The 20,000-nt window shown below is 38.9% G+C and overlaps 1 protein-coding gene across 1 annotated transcript in view; it reads right to left on the reverse strand.

Annotated features, from left to right (window-relative positions):
* Window positions 1-20,000, reverse strand: part of csmd1a (CUB and Sushi multiple domains 1a) — a 167,706-nt gene that overhangs the window by 28,053 nt on the left and 119,653 nt on the right. The window lies entirely within an intron of this gene.

Raw genomic sequence — 20,000 nt, forward strand, 5'->3', positions numbered from 1 at the left:
GTGATAGTGTTATGCTCTGGGTTTGTTTTGCTGCCAATGGAACTGCTGCTTTACAGAGAGTAAAAGGGACAATGAAAAAGGAGGATTACCTCCAAATTCTTCAGGACAAGCTAAAATCATCAGCCCGGAGGTTGGGTCTTGGGCGCAGTTGGGTGTTCCAACAGGACAATGACCCCAAACACACCTCAAAAGTGTTATAGGAATGGCTAAATCAGGCTAGAATGAAGGTTTTAGAATGGCCTTCCCAAAGTCCTGACTTAAATGTGTGGACAATGCTGAAGAAACAAGTCAATGCCAGAAAACCAACAAATTTAGCTGAACTGCACCAATTTTGTGGTCAAAAATTCAGGCAGAAGCTTGTGGATGGCTACCAAAAGTGCCTTATTGCAGTGAAACTTGCCAAGGGACATGTAAGAAAATATTAACATTGCTGTATGTATACTTTTGACCCAGCACATTTTCAGTAGACCCATAATAAATTCATAAAAGAAGCAAACTTCATGAATGTTTTTTGTGACCAACAAGTATGTGCTCCAATCACTACATCACAAAAAAATAAGAGTTGTAGAAATGATTGCAAACTCAAGACAGCCATGACATGATGTCCTTCACAAGTGTATGTAAACTTTTGACCACCACTGTATTTATATGCAGTACCCACTCAATTTTGGAAGAAAAAACATATGTTTCCAAATATAAGCCGCACCAGACTATAAGCCGCAGATATATGCGTTATGAAATGAGTTATTTACACATAAATATTTTTTAAATGTTTATTTGTAACGCGGCAGTAAAACAGCTGATCAAACAAAACAGAAATCATCGTCATGGACCCACTAGCTGCCAGAAGCTAGCTCTCCAATCAGTTAAACAGACTCAACAACTCCACGGTGACCTTTTGGGGAGTTTACTGAGGAATTTGTGAAACTGCAACAATACAAAAAGAATGCCATTGTAAGTTAAAAATACTAACACAGACACAAAAATATGTTTGAAAATTAGCTAATGCTAAAGATGCTACCTTGGTTAGATTACGAAAGCACATACTAGAACGCATCGGATCACTCCTACAGACATCGCACGGGACGGTTTAGGAATTAAGAATTGTTTGAGGTGCATTGTAAAACTTGAATGAATCCAGACGAGTAGAAACGCTATGGACGGGCTAGAAGTTGTACTTCCGGTTGAAAGCTCGAGTCTAAACAGAAGGGCAATGCAGCACCTGCAGTGAGTGAACTCGTCCACAATACGGCACCATAGCACACACCCATTCAGTGTCTTTCCCCTAAATTAGCCACACCATATTATAAGCTGCAGGGTTCAATGCACAGGAAGAAAGTAGCGGCTTTTAGTCCGAAATTTACGGTAATTAATTACTAAACTGCATTATTAAAATATTGGTACTTTTTTTCCTTTTTTTTTCCATATCATGATGGCGCGATATTGTGATGGTATTGGTAATACGAGACATCAGCATGTTGCGAGTCAACAAATGGCTTGCTCTGTTGCTCGGGCCCTAATAATAATAATAATAATAATAATAATAATAATAATAATAAACTCAGCAAATTCAATAAGGCCTCAGCAGCTTTTGCTGCTCGGGCATCAACTATAAGCTACTTTGTTTTCCTTTTAAAGAAATTGCAACAGCAAGTGATTTTAGGATGCATGTGCATGTACGAGCCAGTCTGCCCCACAACGATAAGATAGAGAAAAAAAGGGACCATGTTGACCCCAACTTTGAACTACAACTGAATTTAAAAATCGGCGGACTTGCGGGTAAGCTGGCTTGTTTGGAGAAAGTGTGTAAAAAGCCAAGATTGTTTTAGAAATATCCATCCATTTTCTACCGCTTGTCCCTTTTGGGGTTGCGGGGAGGTGCTGGAGCCTATCTCAGATATTAGCTCCATGTTTCCATGGTTTGATTTCACATTTTCCAGACTGATGCGGATCCCAAACAGACAAAAACCAGTGCCAAGAAGTTAGAAAAGTTTGTTTTGCATAATAGAACGCCTTCAAGTCAAGCTGTCGCCTCGATGAAGAGGAGCTCGGCTTCGGGAAATGAGGACTTATAAAACGGCCGTGCCATGCGAATAATAACACCGATGTACGACATAAATTTGCTAAAAAAATGCTTTTTTTATGCAGAGTCTGAATCGATCAGAGGGTGTAGAGGTGTACCTATTGTTGTGGCCGGGTGAATCTACATAATATTAATTTCCAATGGTGTCTGGGGGGAAAAAACAACATTGCGGTGATGACTTTAAGATACAAACCCTGTTTCCATATGAGTTGGGAAATTGTGTTAGATATAAATACAAACAGAATACAATGATTTGCAAATCATTTTCAAGCCATATTCAGTTGAATATGCTACAAAGACAACATATTTCATGTTCAAACTGATAAACTTTTTTTTTTTTGCAAATAATCATTAACTTTAGAATTTGATGCCAGCAAAGGTGGCAATAAATACTGATAAAGTTGAGGAATGCTCATCAAACACTTATTTGGAACATCCCACAGGTGAACAGGCTAATTGGGAACAGGTGGGTGCCATGATTGAGTATAAAAGTAGATTCCATGAAATGCTCAGTCATTCACAAACAAGGATGGGGCGAGGGTCACCACTTTGTCAACAAATGCGTGAGCAAATTGTTGAACAGTTTAAGAAAAACCTTTCTCAAGCAGCTATTGCAAGGAATTTAGGGACTTCACCATCTACGCTCCGTAATATCATCAAAGGGTTCAGAGGATCTGGAGAAATCACTGCACGTAAGCAGCTAAGCCCGTGACCTTCCATCCCTCAGGTTGTACTGCATCAACAAGCGACATCAGTGTGTAAAGGATATCACCACATGGGCTCAGGAACACTTCAGAAACCCACTGTCAGTAACTACAGTTGGTCGCTACATCTGTAAGTGCAAGTTAAAACTCTCCTATGCAAGGCGAAAACCATTTATCAACAACACCCAGAAACGCCCTCGGCTTCGCTGGGCCTGAGCTCATCTAAGATGGACTGATACAAAATGGAAAAGTGTTCTGTGGTCTGACGAGTCCACATTTCAAATTATTTTTGGAAACTGTGGACGTCGTGTCCTCCGGACCAAAGAGGAAAAGAACCATCCGGATTGTTATAGGCGCAAAGTGTAAAAGCCAGCATGTGTGATGGTATGGGGGTGTATTAGTGCCCAAGACATGGGTAACTTACACATCTGTGAAGGCACCATTAATGCTGAAAGGTACATACAGCTTTTGGAGCAACATATGTTGCCATCCAAGCAACGTTACCATGGACGCCCCTGCTTATTTCAGCAAGACAATGCCAAGCCATGTGTTACATCAATGTGGCTTCATGGTAAATGGGTCGTACTTGTATAGCACTTTTCTACCTTTTTAAGGAACTCAAAGCGCTTTGACACTATTTTCCACATTCACCCATTCGCACACACACATTCACACACTTCATAGTAAAAGAGTGCGGGTACTAGACTGGCATGCCTGTAGTCCAGACCTGTCTCCCATTGAAAATGTGTGGCGCATTATGAAGGCTAAAATAGCACAAGGGAGACCCCCGGACTGTTGAACAACTTAAGCTGTACATCAAGCAAGAATGGGAAAGAATTCCACCTGAGAAGCTTCAAAAATGTGTCTCCTCAGTTCCCAAACCTTTACTGAGTGTTGTTAAAAGGAAAGGCCATGTAACACAGTGGTGAACATGCCCCTGTGACAACTTTTGTGCAATGTGTTGCTGCCATTAAATTCTAACTTAATGATTATTTCTCAGTTTCTCAGTTTGAAAATTAAATATCTTGTCTTTGCAGTCTATTCAATTGAATATAATTTGAAAAGGACATTGTATTCTGTTTTTATTTACCATTTACACAACATGTCAACTTCACTGGTTTTGGGTTTTGTAGATTCCAACCATGATACTGTAGGTCACCACTATATCAATAATTATTGCTTTATTTCCTGTTTTTCCAAGCCTGATACACACTACTGTATCTATTTCCTCCCACATGCTCACATTCTGACAGCGTCTGACTGAAGTTTCATCGCTGCTCCCAGCGCTCCTTATTTAGGTCCCATCCAGTCTGCGGGCTAGAAATCTACACTTGCTATGTTCCCGCTCCCCTCCTGCCAATCACTCCATCACTGAGAGGAAGGCATGTACGGCCATCCCATCTCATACTCTCCAGAACGTGCCCACTATTCTCACGCATAAACACCTAAAGTTCACACCCGACCACCAATATCAGACTCTTAGCCATCACCTACTGGCCACATCATTAGGTACACCTACCCAGCCTGTATCTATAAAACAGTATCAAAATTCAGGGGCATCACTTCCGATACGATCTCTATATTGGCCGATACCGACATCAGCACGAATGGTCGCACATACTATTATCAATTTGTAGAGTGGGACATTCAAAAATATTTAAAATTAGTCTAACAGAAAATAGTATGAATAAAAAAAATAAACACTATCCTTATGAGAGACGTATGCTGTCTTTAAATTGAAGTACAGTAGATACATTTGCTTTCTGGTAACAACTAGAGGTCCCATTAATTCATTAGATTGATCATTTAATGATGCGGACACGTTTGTTACTGGGTACTTTCTAATACGCTTCTGCCTTGGAGACTTTGTATGTGTAACTACAATTATTTGGTAATTGTTTATATTGACAAATGTGCTGTTTTAAACTGCAATATCCATGGACACTTAGTCTAGCTTGTGTGCTACTGTGTGCTTAGATGTTGTGTAGCTGCTAGCTAATAGTAGCCTATAGCCAACCACAGGTGTTCTTAACCAATGTTTCCCCTACACAAGGACCTGGGGTATTTATAAACATAAAATCAGTAATCTTACTCTTGATTTTAGTCGTGTTCAATAATTATATCTAAATAAATTCAAACTTTTTCATAAAAATAAAACGTAGAACAAAAGTAACTAACATACTTACAGTTGACAACCTTGTCAAATGATATGAAAGCATGTGTTAATCACAAAGATTATTATTGTTTTAACAAAACCCTTAGGCTTAGGTCAGGCTGATTAGAGACATAAATACGAACCACATATACTGCATAAGAAGGGGATTGTAAGTCATTGACGACAAATACATTTACCTACAAATATGTTATCAAATAAACAAAACAAAAACAATGACTGTCAATAGATTTAAAGTGCAAAAGAAAATACAGCTTCACCATTTTTGTCATATCTTTTGCCCTGAAGAAACTTCTCTATAACTTTAGCTCAAGACTTGGTAGTGTCATTACTGCCACAAGTGGTGGAAAAGTGTATTACAACTGAGTTCTACTGAGGCCCAGACGGATCACAGCTGAGAAACACATTTTAATAAATAACATGTTTACTTTTTGTAAATTAGTCCAGCTATTCACAAATAAACAAGCTGCTTGTATCGGACATATCGATATTGTGTTCTGCTAATATCGGACTGATATCTGATATCAATGATCAAAAATGATGCCTTTACAAAAGATAATACCTCAAACCTTTGATAGGCCACAATATTTAGTTTTATCTTTGCAATTGTCTGTTTTTTGCATAGCATGCCACTCCTCAGTGCTATTAAAACACCCGTCAATTTTATTATTAGTTACTATTGTTGTTAATAACAAGAGCAAAATCATTATCATTATTTAATCAGCATTTGCATCTTCCTGCTCCTTATCGAACGCACGCCATTTAGTTTTTTTGTTTCTTTATAAGTGTCTTTTTTATATTACTATTGCTTTTTGCTTTTTTTGTTTGAATTCAGACGGTTTGTTGTGTTTGAAAAAAAGTTAGTAATGTACAAATGAAGCTATGATTACTAATGACAATAATACAAATAATGAAATGAATAACTATAAAAAAAAACAATGAAATTAATGACTATAAAATAATACAAATCACCATCTTGAACTCAAACTTGTAATAAATAATTCACCCCTATACGATATGCTACCCTACTACCCTACTGTGCAATATTACCCTTCGAGTGCAATATACGTCCGACACTGAGTGTTATTACTTTATTACTCCGGTACTTTTGTTTTGTTCTGTATATTGTACAGTATTGTGTATATTATTTTGTATATTATACAGGATTGCTTATTGTTTTTATTGCATCGTAGTCTGTGTCAGAATAATTGTATCTACGTCATCAAAAAACGTTATGTTGCCATGAGTTCCCGGCGAGAAGACAAAAGCTGTCTTTGATTCTACCAAGAAGAAGGCTTGTAAAACTCCACCGTGTAGGATGGGAAGCAACATGAAGGTGTTCTGTTTCTTTGATGTATTGTTATCCACAGAAAGATTTTGTCTAGACCCGAGAACTACAAAGGACCAGACTCCCCTCCAGGCGACCTTTTCTTTGAACTGTTTTATTACCTTTTCTTTGAACTGTTTTAATCAAAGGCGATGGCTGTTTACGACCCACCTCCCTTAGAAACAGCTGTTGCCATGTAATCAGGGAAAGTCCAAATAAAAGAGGAGGCGTACAATCCTTCGTCAGAGTGTGGTGACACTGTAAAGGGTACAGTGTACGCGATTCTCCTCACTGAGCCAAATTTAATTATGTCTGTTTGATTCCTTGCTTCTTGTCTTGTTTAATAGATGTCATCAGTGTTAGAACCTGACTGTTTATTTCAATTCTTATTTTCTATCTTTATTAATTCTTGTGTGATTTATTTTCATTCCATTTTTTTTCCACTACCGCACCTTAAATTGGAGTCCTTAATCTCGTTATATGCAAATATAATGACAATACAGTCCATTCTATTGTATTATATTCTAAATTAAATATCATATTTACATATTTTTAAATATTAATGGACAACACATTTGGTTTTTAACTCAAACCTGAGGTGAATATTTTGTGAGTACTGTTTGTTTATTTGGGATTAGAGAGAATATTACAGTTTCAACACGGATAAAGGGACTTAATGATGCACAGACAAACGAGTGTATTCAGCATCGAGCTATAATAAGTTGTAAAAAGTAGCATCAATAATATTTAATCGTACAAAAGAGTTTTGACACAAAATGATTAGTGTCAAACAAGACAAATTGCAAATCCTTCCCTGATCCTATTTATGGGCTCCTCAATGCTCTTCATTAAAAAAGACACAGCTGCTTCTTCTGTTATCAGATGTCTATTCTCCACCACCCTCTGCTTCCATGGCGTCACTTTGACGAAGCGCCGCCGTCGACAGACTTGCGTATGTGTTTCCCGAGGTGGGACTGTGACTCACAAAGCCGCTGCTGCAGGAAGAAACCCACACCAGGGAGCACGGCGGCGAGCAAACGCGCATATCTCGCCTCCTTAAGTAGACGACCAGCAGACGTTTCATCTCCTCGCTTGTAAAGCCACTCCTGCTGGGGGGGGGGGGGTCATGTAAACACTTGTAGGGACAAGAGTCACACTTGGCGGGTCGTTGAGGTCCAGTGTGAGTCACACACTCTGACATCATGGCTGGGCGACGGATGTAAGTGGGTCAAAGTGGGTGCAGGGTGAGAAGTCAGCTGGCCAGCGAGACGACAACCTCTGCTGTTGTTGTTGTGTTGTGTTTAGGGACAGTCGCTTCATGTGGGTAAGATACAGCAGTGGTCCCCAACCACCGGTCCGTGACGCGTATGCTACCGGGCCGCACAGCAACATTAATTGTGTGAATGCTCCAAAGCATTCACGCAATTAATAAGGTTTTCTACACCAAAATTAATCGATTTTTATTCAACTTCTTCTTCTTCTCCAGATTTTGGCGCGCTCTACCTTCCACTTTTTTCATCCGATTTAAACCATTCCAATCGCGGGCTTTCCGTTGACATATTGCCAAAATTCCCAGAATTCAAGGTTTTCCGGTTCATTTTTCCCCATTCAAAATGAATTGGCCAAACACTGATGACATCTATTAAACAAGACAAGAAGCAAAGAATCAAACAGAGGCAGAATTCAATTTTGACTCAATTGAGGGAGAAACATGTCAACCTGTAACCTCTTACAGTGTCACCCACGCTCTGACGAAAAAGGTTTACGTCTCCTCCTTTATTTAGATATTCAATGTTTACACAACAACACATGTCTCAACAGGAATGGGGAGTATGTAAACAGTCTTTGTTTTCGGTCACATTAACACAAAAGAAAAAGATGCCTCGGGCTTGGGCTGGTCCTGGATTCAGCTTGAGCAGCTATTCGATGACAATAGATAACCCCTCCCGTCTCCTCCCATCGTACACAATGGAATTTTCCAAGCCTTTGCTTGGTGCAACAAAGACAGCCTCTTGTCTGTTTATTGGGATCCCAGAGAACGGAAAGTTTTTTGATAATTTACATACCATTTTTCTGACACACACTTCCACCATTTACACATGTTTTCAACCGATTCAAACCATTCCACCTTCAACATGTTCTGCTCATCCCGGACATTGAAACTATAATTTTTTCAAGTTAAAAAAAAAATTCCAGGAATTCCCAGAATTCCAGCTTTTTTCAAACCCTTTTTTGACCCTTTTTTCTGGCGACTACTCCTTCCACATTTTTCAACCCATTTCAAATTCCAGGAATTCCTTAATACCATTTCTCAATTAAAGATGTCACCACTTCAACATTTCTCGACCGGTTTGAAAAATTCCAACACCAAACATTTCAACTCATTCCGAAGATTCAATTTTTTTTTTTTCATTTTCCCAAAAATTCCCTCTTTTCCCGAATACCCCAAATTTCCATGAAATTCCCATTGAAAAGAATGGGACATTTTTCAAAGTTCCACAACTCCCACTCAAACTGTTCCAACTTCAAATTATTCAGCCTGTTCAAGAATTGTTTGCTCCTTTTCAAAAACTGTAAAAAAAAATTCCCGGATTTCCAAAAATTCTAAATTTTTAGGGACATTGTCCTCATTCCAAATGAATTATCCATTTTTCACTTTTTCACAATTCCAACATTTTTCAACCTATTCAAAATATTCCACCTTCAACAAATTTCACTCATCCTAGACATTGAAACTATAATGTTTTCAAGTTAAAATGTTTTTTTTCCCAGGAATTCCCAGAATTCCAGTTTTTTCCAAACCCTTTTTTGACCCTTTTTTCTGGCGACTACTCCTTCCACATTTTTCAACCCATTTCAAATTCCAGGAATTCCTTAATACCATTTCTCAATTAAAGATGTTACTACTTCAACATTTCTCACCGGTTTGAAAAATTCCAACACCAACCATTTCAACTCAGTTGGGCCTGTTCAAGAATTGTTTGCTCCCTTTCAAAAACTGTAAAAAAAAAATCCCAGATTTCCAAAAATTCTCAGTTTTTAGGGACATCGTCCCCATTCCAAATGAATTATCCATTTTTCACTTTTTCACAATTCCAACATTTTTCAACCTATTCAAAATATTCCACCTTCAACATATTCCACTCATCCTGGACATTCAAACTAATTTTTTCAGATTAAAAAAAAAAATCCAGTTTTTTTCAAACCCTTTTTTTGACCCTTTTTTCTGGCGACTACTCCTTCCACATTTTTCAACCCATTTCAAATTCCAGGAATTCCTTAATACCATTTCTCAATTAAAAATGTTACTACTTCAACATTTCTCGACCGATTTGAAAAATTCCAACCCAACCATTTCAACTCATTCCGAAGATTCAATTTTTTTTTTGCATTTTTCCAAAAATTCCGTCTTTTCCCGAAATCCCCAAATTTCCATGAAATTCCCATTGAAAAGAATGGGACATTTTTCAAAGTTCCACAACTCCCACTCAAACTGTTCCAACTTCAAATTATTCAGCCTGTTCAAGAATTGTTTGCTCCCTTTCAAAAACTGTAAAAAAAAATTCCCGGATTTCCAAAAATTCTCCGTTTTTAGGGACATTGTCCCCATTCCAAATGAATTATCCATTTTTCACTCTTTCACAATTCCAACATTTTTCAACCTATTCAAAATATTCCACCTTCAACAAATTTCACTCATCCTGGACATTGAAACTATAATTTTTTCAAGTTAAAATGTTTTTTTTTCCAGGAATTCCCAGAATTCCAGTTTTTTCCAAACCCTTTTTTGACCCTTTTTTCTGGCGACTACTCCTTCCACATTTTTCAACCCATTTAAAATTCCAGGAATTCCTTAATACCATTTCTCAATTAAAGATGTTACTACTTCAACATTTCTCACCGGTTTGAAAAATTCCAACACCAACCATTTCAACTCATTCCGAAGATTCAATTTTTTTTTTGCATTTTCCCAAAAATTCCGTCTTTTCCCGAAATCCCCAAATTTCCATGAAATTCCCATTGAAAAGAATGGGACATTTTTCAAAGTTCCACAACTCCCACTCAAACTGTTCCAACTTCAAATTATTCAGCCTGTTCAAGAATTGTTTGCTCCCTTTCAAAAACTGTAAAAAAAAAATCCCAGATTTCCAAAAATTCTCAGTTTTTAGGGACATCGTCCCCATTCCAAATGAATTATCCATTTTTCACTTTTTCACAATTCCAACATTTTTCAACCTATTCAAAATATTCCACCTTCAACATATTCCACTCATCCTGGACATTCAAACTAATTTTTTCAGATTAAAAAAAAAAATCCAGTTTTTTTCAAACCCTTTTTTTGACCCTTTTTTCTGGCGACTACTCCTTCCACATTTTTCAACCCATTTCAAATTCCAGGAATTCCTTAATACCATTTCTCAATTAAAAATGTTACTACTTCAACATTTCTCGACCGATTTGAAAAATTCCAACCCAACCATTTCAACTCATTCCGAAGATTCAATTTTTTTTTTGCATTTTTCCAAAAATTCCGTCTTTTCCCGAAATCCCCAAATTTCCATGAAATTCCCATTGAAAAGAATGGGACATTTTTCAAAGTTCCACAACTCCCACTCAAACTGTTCCAACTTCAAATTATTCAGCCTGTTCAAGAATTGTTTGCTCCCTTTCAAAAACTGTAAAAAAAAATTCCCGGATTTCCAAAAATTCTCCGTTTTTAGGGACATTGTCCCCATTCCAAATGAATTATCCATTTTTCACTCTTTCACAATTCCAACATTTTTCAACCTATTCAAAATATTCCACCTTCAACAAATTTCACTCATCCTGGACATTGAAACTATAATTTTTTCAAGTTAAAATGTTTTTTTTTCCAGGAATTCCCAGAATTCCAGTTTTTTCCAAACCCTTTTTTGACCCTTTTTTCTGGCGACTACTCCTTCCACATTTTTCAACCCATTTAAAATTCCAGGAATTCCTTAATACCATTTCTCAATTAAAGATGTTACTACTTCAACATTTCTCACCGGTTTGAAAAATTCCAACACCAACCATTTCAACTCATTCCGAAGATTCAATTTTTTTTTTGCATTTTCCCAAAAATTCCCTCTTTTCCCGAAATCCCAAAATTTCCATGAAATTCCCATTGAAAAAAAATGGGACATTTTTCAAAGTTCCACAACTCCCACTCAAACTGTTCCAACTTCAAATTATTCAGCCTGTTCAAGAATTGTTTGCTCCCTTTCAAAAACTGTAAAAAAAAAAATCCCGGATTTCCAAAAATTCTCAGTTTTTAGGGACATTGTCCCCATTCCAAATGAATTATCCATTTTTCCCTTTTTCACAATTCCAACATTTTTCAACCTATTCAAAATATTCCCCCTTCAACATATTCCACTCATCCTGGACATTCACACTAAGTCTTTCCCAAGTTCCAAACCAAATTCCGGTTTTCCTGGAAATTCAAATGCTTCAACATTCAAAACATTCAAACTATTCTTACATTCATACTTCATTCTGTCAGCATTGGAGCATTCACATGCAATTCCTTCAGGAATTGCCTCATCTAGTTAATTTATAAACTACCACATTTTCTCCAACTTAACTTTCAGATTGTAGCCAAAGGCTAAATTTTTTGCTGTTTTTATCTGCCACACGTAGAAAGCTGGTCCGTGAAAGTAATGCATACATTAAACCGGTCCCTGGTGGAAACAAGGTTGGGGAATCCTGAGATTGAGGATAACGGTACCATAGGGCGCACCGGATTATAAGGCGCACTGCCGATGAGTGGGTCTATTCAAGTCTATTCTCATACAAAAGGTGCATTAAAAGGGTGATATTATGATTTTTTGCTGAATGTAAAAGACTTCCTTGTGGTCTACATCAGTGGTCCCCAACCTTTTTTGCACCATTAATGTGGGCATTATTTTCAGGGACCGGCGTTCCACTTGTACCAGATAAATACAGCAAAAATAAGTGCATGAAAAATAAAAATAGAATAGAATAGAAAGTACTTTATTGATCCCTGGGGGAAATTCCGCACCACAAATACAAGTCACTATAACTCTGAATTAGTGGGAGCTTGTTCCTTTGCAATGAGACCCATCCAATCATCCATTTTCTACCGCTTGTCCCTTTCGGGGTCGCGGGGGATGCTGGAGCCTATCTCCGCTGCATTTGGGCGGAAGGCGAGGTACACCCTAGACAAGTCGCCACCTCATCGCAGGGCCAACACAGATAGACAGACAACATTCACACTCACATTCACACACTAGGGCCAATTTAGTGTTGCCAATCAACCTATCCCCAGGTGCATGTTTTTGGAGGTGGGAGGAAGCCGGAGTACCCGGAGGGAACCCCCGCAGTCACGGGGAGAACATGCAAACTCCACACAGAAAGATGCCTGATCCCTGGGGGAAATTGCGCACCACAAATACGAGTCATTGTAACTCTGAATTAGTGGGAGCTTGTTCCTTTGCAATGAGATGCAGATGGCAAATCAGCCTTTGGCTACAATCTGTCACATTTATATTTGGTATGTTCATGAATGTGCATTGTATCATGTTACACAGTTAGAACAACTTCCTACGAGGAGTTTTATTGTACATCTATAAACCAGCTTATTGGTGTGTTTAGTGGGACAGGCCACAGTTAAAGTTGGAGAAAATGCAGTCCTTTATAGATTATTTAATGGTTCTCTGCGGCCCCGTAGCAAATGCTTCACGGACCGGACCGGTGGTTGGGGACCACTGGCCTACATAACATGTAATGGTGGTTCTTTGGTCAAAATCTTGCATAGATGATGTTTTATAGAGCCGCTTTCTGACACTCTCTTCAGGATGGGTTATACTTGCATAGCGCTTTTCTACCTTCCAAGGTAGGGCTGGGCGATATAAGCAATATACTCGATATATCGCGGGTTTGTCTCTGTGCGATATAGAACATGACTATATCCTGAGTATTGGAGTATACGTTCTCAGGCAGTTGCTTTTAGCTGCGGGCATTACACTACAGGCGTTTCTCACTCTTTCTTGTCTCTCCTTCTCACAGAGACATTAAACAAGCGCACCTTCTTACATACGTCGCATACTGTCGCGCGTGCAACGTCATACGCCCTCTCGGAGCAGAGAGGTTTGATTGATTGATTGAGACTTTTATTAGTAGGTTGCACAGTGAAGTACATATTCCGTACAATTGACCACTAAATGGTAACACCCCAATAAGTTGTTCAACTTGTTTAAGTCGGGGTCCACTTAAATTGATTCATGATACAGATATATACTATCATATATACTATCATCATAATACAGTCATCACACAAGATAATCACATTGAATTATTTACATTATTTACAATCAGGGGTGTGGGGGGTAGGATATGGACATCAAGTAGTGGACATAGAGAGAGAGAGAGAGAGAGAGAGAGAGAGAGAGATCAGAAGGCATAAGAAAAAGTATCTGCATTTGATTGTTTACATTTGATTAGTAGCAATCCGGGGAGGGTGTTAGTTTAGGGTTGTAGCTGCCTGGAGGTGAACTTTTATTGCGGTTTTGAAGGAGGATAGAGATGCCCTTTCTTTTATACCTGTTGGGAGCGCATTCCACATTGTTGTGGCATAGAAAGAGAATGAGTTAAGACCTTTGTTAGTTCGGAATCTGGGTTTAACGTGGTTAGTGGAGCTCCCCCTGGTGTTGTGGTTATGGCGGTCATTTACGTTAAGGAAGTAGTTTGACCTGTACTTCGGTATCAGGGAGGTGTAGCGGATTTTATAGACCAGGCTCAGTGCAAGTTGTTTTACTCTGTCCTCCACCCTGAGCCAGCCCACTTTAGAGAAGTGGGTAGGAGTGAGGTAGCGGCATGGGTAACGTTAGTTGCGGTGCTAGTGGTGATACGAGAGAAAGAAGGTGCGAATCTGGTAACAAATTAGGGAATAATTAAGTCCCAAGAAAAACAGCAGGCGTCTGGAGCTCCCCCTGGTGTTGTGGTTATGGCGGTCATTTACGTTAAGGAAGTAGTTTGACCTGTACTTCGGTATCAGGGAGGTGTAGCGGATTTTATAGACCAGGCTCAGTGCAAGTTGTTTTACTCTGTCCTCCACCCTGAGCCAACCCACTTTAGAGAAGTGGGTAGGAGTGAGGTAGCGGCATGGGTAACGTTAGTTGCGGTGCTAGTGGTGATACGAGAGAAAGAAGGTGCGAATCTGGTAACAAATTAGGGAATAATTAAGTCCCAGGAAAAACAGCAGGCGTCTGGCGGTGGTTTGGCTTCAAGCGGGAATATGTTGAACAGACAACCGTAATATGTCAAGTATGCGGCAAAAGCGTTGCTACAAAAAAGTAGCATTACTGCTAATTTGTAGCATCATTTGAAAAGTCACCGGCTAGAGAATGAAGAGTGCTTGAAACTCCATTGTAAGTTAATAATACTAACGCAGACACTCATAAACATGTTCACATAATAGCTAATGCTAACGATGCTAGCTTGATGACATTACGAAAGCACATACTATATTTGCATTAAAACACTCAAAGACATCACACGGGACGGTTTAGTAAGTAAGAATTGTTTGAGTTGTATTGTGAAACTTGAATGAAACAAAGTATGTGCTCCAATCACTCTATCACAAAAAAATAAGAGGTGTAGAAATGATTGTAAACTCAAGACAGCCATGACATGATGTTCTTTACAAGTGTGTGTACACTTTTGACCACGACTGTAGCGGTCACATATTAACTACCCCAGTGTTTTTCAACCACTGTGCCGCGGCACACTAGTGTACCGTGAGATATTGTTTGGTGTGCCGTGGGAGTTTATGTCATTTTACCTAATTGGGATAAAAATATGTTTTGCCAACCAGTAATTATAATCTGCAAATGTGCCATTGTTGAGTGTCTGTGCTGTCTAGAGCTCGGCAGAGTAACCGTGTAATACTCTTCCATATCAGTAGGTGGCAGCCGGTAGCTAATTGCTTTGTAGATGTCGGGAACGACGACGATGGTTTGCAGGTAAAAAAGGTATCTAATGCTTAAACCAGAAATAAACAACAGGCGAGTGCCGCTAAGAAAAGGCATTGAAGCTTAGGGATGGCTGTGCAAAACTAAAGATGGCCGATAATATCGGACTGCCGATATTACCAACCGATAAATGCTTTAAAATGTTGTTGGGAGAAGTACAGAGCGCCAATAAACCTTAAAGGCACTGCCTTTGCGTGCCGGCCCAGTCACATAATATCTACGGCTTTTCACACACACAAGTGAATGCAATTCATACTTGGTCAACAGCCATACAGGTCACACTGAGGGTGACCGTACAAACAACTTTAACAGTGTTACAAATATGCGCCACACTGTGAAGCCACACAAAACAAGAATGACAAACACATTTCGGGAGAACATCCGCACCGGAACACAACATAAACACAACAGAACAAATACCCAGAACCCCTTGCAGCACTAACTCTTCTGGGACGCTACAATATACACCGCCCCCAACCCTGCCTACCACAACCTCCTCATGCTCTCTCAGGGAGAGCATGTCCCAAATTCCAAGCTGCTGTTTTGAGGCATGTTAAAAAAAATAATGCACTTTGTGACTTCAATAATAAATATGGCAGTGCCATGTTGGCATTTTTTTCCATAACTTGAGTTGATTTATTTTGGAAAACCTTGTTACATTGTTTAATGCATCCAGCGGGGCATCACAACAAAATTAGGCATACTAATGTGTTAATTCCACCACTGTATATATCGGTATCGGTTGATCGGTAATCAAGAGTTGGACAATATCGGAATATCGGCAAAAGAGCCATTATCGGACATCTCTATGCAAAATTAAAACTGAACTGGCTGCAAAGTAAACAAAAGCAGAATGCTGGATGACAGCAAAGACTTACAGCCTGTGGAGCAGACGGCGTCCACAAAGTACATCCGTAAATGACATGACAATCAACAACAAAATAGGAGCGCAAGACAAGAACTAAAACACTACACACAGAAAACAGCAAAAAAGTCCAAATAAGTCAGGGTGAGATGTGACAGGTGGTGACAGTACACCTACTTTGAGACAAGAGCTATAGTGATGCATGCTTGGTTATGCTTTAAAGGCCTACTGAAATGATTTTTATTTATTTAAACGGGGATAGCAGATCCATTTTATGTGTCATACTTGATCATTTCGCGATATTGGCATATTTTTGCTGAAAGGATTTAGTAGAGAACATCGACGATAAAGTTCGCAACTTTTGGTCGCTTATAAAAAAAGCCTTGCCTGTACCGGAAGTAGCGTGACGTCGCAGGTTGAAAGGCTCCTCACATTTCCCCATTGTTTACACCAGCAGGGAGAGCGATTCGGACCGAGAAAGCGATGATTACCCTATTAATTTGAGCCAGGATGAAAGATTTGTGGATGAGGAACGTGAGAGTGAAGGACTAGAGTGCAGTGCAGGACGTATCTTTTTTCGCTCTGACCGTAACTTAGGTACAAGCTGGTTCATTGGATTCCACACTCTCTCCTTTTTCTATTGTGGATCACGGATTTGTATTTTAAACCACCTGGGATACTATATCCTCTTGAAAATGAGAGTCGAGAACGTGAAATGGACATTCACAGGGACTTTTATCCCCACGACAATACATTGGCGAAGCACTTTAGCTACGGAGCTAACGTGATAGCATCGGGCTTAACTGCAGATAGAAACAAAAGAAATAAGCCCCTGACTGGAAGGATAGACAGAAGATCAACAATACTATTAAACCATGGACATGTAACTACACGGTTAATGCTTTCCAGCCTGGCGAAGCTTAACAATGCTGTTGCTAACGACGCCATTGAAGCTAACTTAGCAACGGGACCTCACAAAGCTATGATAAAAACATTAGCGCTCCACTTACGCCAGCCAGCCCTCATCTGCTCATCAACACCCGTGCTCACCTGCATTCCAGCGATCGACGGAAGGACAAAGGACTTCACCCGATCATCCGTGCGGTCGGCGGCTAGCGTCGGATAGCGCGTCTGCTATCCAAGTCAAAGTCCTCCTGGTTGTGTTGCTGCAGCCAGCCGCTAATACACCGATCCCACCTACAACTTTCTTCTTTGCAGTCTCCATTGTTCATTAAACAAATTGCAAAAGATTCACCAACACAGATGTCCAGAATACTGTGGAATTTTGAGATGAAAACAGAGCTTTTTTGTATTGGATTCAATGGCGTCCAAATACTTCCGTTTCAACCATTGACGTCACACGCATACGTCATCATATCGAAACTTTTTCAGCCGGAAGTTTAGTGGGAAATTTAAAACGTCACTTTATAAGTTAACCCGGCCGTATTGGCATGTGTTGCAATGTTAAGATTTCATCATTGATGTATAAACTATCAGACTGCGTGGTCGCTAGTAGTGGCTTTCAGTAGGCCTTTAAAGTCATATCTAACAATTGCGACAACGACTTTTTAATGTCAGTATCGGATGATGAGTTTAGTTTTTTAATGTTTTCTGCTGGTGGTGTTTCCCGGGATTTTTTTCCATGAAAAACAATGTGCCTCGGCTCAGAAAAGGTTGAAAAACACTGAACTAGACAATGGAGGAGCAGTGGGAACTACCTGACCGACTGCTGCCTCAACGGCCCCGAAAAGGAAAAACCATCCAGGAGCGTCCGGGGACCAAATCGATGCACGGAGGCTCTCAATCTGGAGCCCGGGGTCTGCGTGGAGCATTTTCTCTCCCCACAGAACACACTCGACATGTCTAAACAGGCAAAGATCCATAATGCATTTCTTTCTTGCACACTTTCCCTGATTCCTGCAGAGCGAGCCAGCAAAGGCACCTCTGGCAGAGAGTTGGGGAAGGAGAAACAAGACAAAGACGGCGGTATCGACAGAAAATGGCCAACTGCAACGCCAAACATTGTCTACAGCACGACTGGGAAGATCAATGGTTCCTCGCAGGTGTTTTTGAGAAAGCCTGTATAACAAGCGCAGTCAATAATTTACCAGAAGGCGGGAGAGGAATTAGGAGAATTAGAACAACGGTAAAATAGCTTCTACCAATCAGGGGAGGGAATTGACTCTAATCAGAGGTAACGTGTGGAAGCCATGGACTGCCAGGGCTGCAGGCAACAATATGACAAACGTGAATAGAAGGGCGTGGGTGCAGCCTGTAATTGACGCTAATACCAGTAAAATACAGCTAATGCTGCATCGGGGTTGAAAGGTCTCCAACATGCGTGCGTGTAATGCGGCTTAAATACATACTGTGAGCACCTGGCTGGGGATGGAATGGAAATGTGCAAACCTTCCTGACACAATTGATCAAACGCAGTACGACTCGCCGTTATAGTCGAACCCAGGGGTCGGCAACCCAAAACGTTGAAAGAGCCATATTGGACCAAAAATACAAAAAAATAATAATCTACCGCAAAAAATGAAAAGCCATATATAGTAAGTGTTGTGTCTATATTAGCTATATTAGCCTACTATCAAAATGACTTTAAACATCTTATATAAGTTTTATAATGAAGACAACACATGATGTGTTTATATTAGCTATATTAGCCTACTATCAAAATGACTTTAAAAGTATTGTATACGTCTTATAATCAAGGCAACACATGATGTAAGTGTCTATATTAGCTATATTAGCCTACTATCAAAATGACTTTAAAAGTATTGTATACGTCTTATAATCAAGGCAACACATGATGTAAGTGTCTATATTAGCTATATTAGCCTACTATCAAAATTACTTTAAAAGTCTTATATAAGTGTTATAATAAGGACAACACTTGATGTAAGTGTCTATATTAGCTATAGTAGCCTACTATCAAAATGACTTTAAACATCTTATATAAGTTTTATAATGAAGACAATACATGATGTAAGTGTTTATATTAGCTATATTAACCTACTATCAAAATGACTTTAAAACTCTTATATAAGTCTTATAATGAACGCAACACATTACGTAAGTGTCTATATTAGCTATATTAGCCTACCATCAAAAGGACTTTAAAAGTCTTATATAAGTGTTATAATAAGGACAACACTTCACTTAAGTGTCTATATTAGCTATATTAGCCTACTATCAAAATTACTTTAAAAGTCTTATACAAGTGTTATAATAAGGACAACACTTGATGTAAGTGTCTATATTAGCTATATTAACCTACTATCAAAATTACTTTAAAACTCTTATATAAGTGTTATAATGAACGCAACACATTACGTAAGTGTCTATATTAGCTATATTAGCCTACCATCAAAAGGACTTTAAAAGTCTTATATAAGTGTTATAATAAGGACAACACTTCACGTAAGTGTCTATATTAGCTATATTAACCTACTATCAAAATGAATTTAAGTTTTATACAAGTGTTATAATAAGGACAACACTTGATGTAAGTGTCTATATTAGCTATATTAACCTACTATCAAAAGGACTTTAAAAGTCTTATATAAGTCTTATAATGAACGCAACACATTACGTACATGTCTATATTAGCTATATTAGCCTACTATCAAAAGGACTTTAAAAGTCTTATATAAGTCTTATAATGAACGCAACACATTACGTAAGTGTCTCTATTTCTAAGAAAAAAATATTTGTTTGTATATGAGCCGCAGATATATGAAATGAGATATTTACATGCGAAGATTTTGTAAATATTTACATACCTTGAATTGTTTCCAAACAGTGTTTTTAATAAGGTTCAAGATGTTT

This window comes from Entelurus aequoreus, linkage group LG20, assembly GCF_033978785.1.
Source record: "Entelurus aequoreus isolate RoL-2023_Sb linkage group LG20, RoL_Eaeq_v1.1, whole genome shotgun sequence".
Taxonomy (NCBI): domain Eukaryota; kingdom Metazoa; phylum Chordata; class Actinopteri; order Syngnathiformes; family Syngnathidae; genus Entelurus; species Entelurus aequoreus.